This window comes from Coturnix japonica, unplaced genomic scaffold (assembly GCF_001577835.2).
Source record: "Coturnix japonica isolate 7356 unplaced genomic scaffold, Coturnix japonica 2.1 chrUnrandom540, whole genome shotgun sequence".
Classification (NCBI taxonomy): domain Eukaryota; kingdom Metazoa; phylum Chordata; class Aves; order Galliformes; family Phasianidae; genus Coturnix; species Coturnix japonica.
The window spans coordinates 26,672-29,993 of record NW_015439922.1 but is presented as its reverse complement, the minus strand read 5'-3'; the positions used below and the strand labels follow the sequence as shown (position 1 = coordinate 29,993).

General features: G+C 52.1%; 1 long non-coding RNA gene across 1 annotated transcript in view; it reads right to left on the bottom strand.

Moving 5' to 3' along the window:
* Positions 1-366: 366 nt before the first annotated feature.
* The window catches only part of LOC107307309, a 9,375-nt gene continuing 6,419 nt past the window's right edge, over positions 367-3,322 (bottom strand). Inside the window, exons 2-4 of the long non-coding RNA XR_001552375.2 lie at positions 2,879-2,965; positions 630-705; positions 367-404 (exon numbers count right to left, since the gene is read on the bottom strand). This is a non-coding gene — a long non-coding RNA (uncharacterized LOC107307309). The remainder of the gene's footprint in view (positions 405-629; positions 706-2,878; positions 2,966-3,322) is intronic.

Below are 3,322 nucleotides of genomic sequence, written 5' to 3'. Positions count from 1 at the left end.
TCCTATGGGGCCGCTATGGTCGAGATTCCTACGGCGAGGTCTACTCATGGGCCCGCCTATGGCGTCTCTATGGCCCGGTTCTCTATCGGGCACCTATGGGGTGTATGGTGTGGTGGTCTATGGGGTCTCTATGGGGCACTATGCGGGTGAACCTCGTCTTATGGGGTCTACTAATGGGTCTCATATGGCGTTGCTATCCTCCTCTCGTTATGGGATCCCGTGTCCGACACCTGGCACCATCTCGCCGGTCTAATAATGGGGCAGCTGTGGGGTCTCACCATGGTGACGCTGGGGCTCCATTCCATGCCGTGGGGGCAGCTTGTGGGGCAGCAGCAGGAAGGAGCTGAGGTATGAGTTGGCGAGTACGGGCACCGGGGGGAGGCCGGAGGAGAAGAAATCTGAACCTGGGACGGGAACTGCATGAATGGGGGGGGGAAGTATGAATGAAATGGGTCGGCTAGAGTTCATTGGACTGGGGAGGAACAATGGGGTGGTATGGGGGGATATGGGGTGGTTATGGGGCAGCTATGGGGTGGTTATGGGATTGTTATGGGGTCACTATGGGGCAGTTATGGGGCAGTTATGGGGCAGTTATAGGGCAGTTATGGGGCAGTTATGGGGTTGATCACCTGGTAATGGTGCCTCAGTGTTGAGTTGTGGGTCTGGCCGGGGGTGAAGCTGAGATATGGGGTGGAGTCCTCCAGCCTAGGGGGGGAGAAATGGGGGTCCTTATAGGGTCCCCATGGGGGTCCCCTATAGGGTCACTGTGGGTCCCTATGGGGTCGTTATGGGTCTCTATGGGGTCACTATGGGTCTCTATGTGTCCCTATGGGGTCCCTATGGGTCCCTATGGGTCCCTGTGTGTCCCTCTGGGGTCCCTATGGGTCCCTATGGGTCCCTATGGGTCCCTATGTGTTTCTATGTGTCCCTATGGGTCCCTATGTGTCCCTATGGGTCCCTATGTGTCTCTATAGGTCCCTAAATGTCCCCATGGGTCCCTATGTGTCCCTATGGGGTCACTATGTCTCTCTTTGTCTCTCTATGTGTCCCTATGGGTCCCTATGAGTCTCTATGGAGTCTCTATGGGGTCACTATGGGTCTCTATGGGTCCCTATGTGTCCCTATGTGTCCCTATATGTTCCTATGGGGTCACTATGTATCTCTATGTGTCCCTATGTCTCTCTATGGGGTCTCTATGGGTCTCTATGGGTCTCTACGGGGTCTCTATGGGTCTCTATGGGGTCTCTATGGGTCTCTATGGGGTCTCTATGGGCCTCTATGGGTCTCTATGGGTCTCTATGGGTCTCTATGGGTCCCTATGGGGTCCCTATGAGTCTCTATGGAGTCTCTATGGGGTCACTATGGGTCTCTGTGGGTCCCTATGTGTCCCTATGTGTCCCTATGGGGTCCCTATGTGTCCCTATATGTCCCTATAGGGTCTCTATGTATCTCTATGGGTCCCTATGTGTCCCTATGTGTCCCTATGGGGTCCCTATGTGTTCCTATGGGGTCTCTATGTATCCCTATGTATCTGTATATGTCCCTATGTGTCCGTATGTATCTCTATGGGGTCTCTATGGGGTCTGTATGGGGTCCCTATATTTCCCTATGTCCCCCTATGGGGTCCCTATGGGGTCACTATGTGTCTCTATATGTCCTTATGTGTCCCTATGTTTCCCTATGTATCTCTATGTGTCCCTATGTGTCCCTATGGGTCTCTATGTATCCCTATGGGGTCCCTATATGTCCCTATGTGTCTCTATATGTCCCTATGTGTCCCTATGTGTCCCTATGGATCTCTATGGGGTCCCTATGTATCTCTATGTGTCCCCATGTCCCCCTATGGGGTCTCTATGGGGTCCCTATGTATCTCTATGGGGTTCCTATGTGTCCCTATGTGTCCCTATGGGGTTCCTATGTATCTCTATGTGTCCCTATATGTCCCTATGTGTTCCTATGGGGTCTCTATGTATCTCTATGAGTCCCCATGTGTCCCTATGTATCTCTATGTGTCCCTATGGGGTCTCTATGAGGTCTCTATATGTCTCTATGTTTCCCTATGTGTCTCTATGGGTCTCTATGTGTCCCTATATCTCCCTATGGGGTCCCTATGTATCTCTATGTCCCCCTATGGGGTCTCTATGGGGTCTCTATGTGTCTCTATGTCTCCCTATGTCCCCCTATGTGTCCCTATGTGATCTCAATGTGTCCCTATGTGTCCCTATGTATCTCTATGTGTCCCTATGGGGTCTCTATGTGTCCCTATATCTCCCTATGGGGTCCCTATGGGGTCTCTATGTATCTCTATGTGTCCCTATATGTCCCTATATGTCCCTATGGGTCTCTATGGATCCCTATATGTCCCTATGTGTCCCTATGGGTCCCTATGTCTCTCTATGGTCCCTATGTGTCCCTATGTCCCCCTATGGGGTCTCTAAGGGGTCTCTATGGGTCCCTATGTATCTCTATGGAGTTCCTATGTGTCCCTATGTGTCTCTATGGGGTCACTATGTATCTCTATGTGTCCCTATAGATCCCTATATGTCCCTATGTATCTCTTTGTGTCCCTATGTGTCCGTCTGTGTCCCTGTATCTCCCAATGGGGTCCCTATGTGTCCCTATGGGGTCCCTATGTCTCTCTATCTGTCCCTATGTGTTCCTATGTCTCCCTCTGTGTCCCTATAGATCCCTATGTGACCCTATTTATCTCTATGTCCCCCTATGTGTCCCTATGTCTCTCTATGTGTCCCTATGTGTCTCTATGGGGTCTCTATGTATCTCTATGTCCCCCTATGCCCCCCTATGGGGTCTCTATGGGGTCCCTATAGATCCCTATGTCCCCCCATGTCCCCCTATGTCCCTCTATGTCTGTGCTCACCACGTGACCGCGGCTCCCACCCGGTACCGCACGGGGGCGCTCCAGAGCAGCGAGTTGTCGGACACCGTGAGACGGGATTCAGTGGGGCTGGAACGGGGAGAAACGGGGGTTACGGCCCCATAGGGACACATAGGGACACATAGAGACACATAGAGACACATAGGGACCCATAGAGACACATAGGGACACATAGGGACCCATAGAGACACATAGAGACCCATAGAGACACATAGGGACCCATAGGGACACATAGGGACCCATAGAGACCCATAGAGACACATAGAGACCCATAGGGACACATAGGGACCCATAGGGACACATAGGGACACATAGAGACACATAGAGACACATAGGGACACATAGGGACACATAGGGACCCCATAACCACCCCATATCCCCCATAACCTCCCATATGACCCCATATCCCCCCATAACCACCCCACA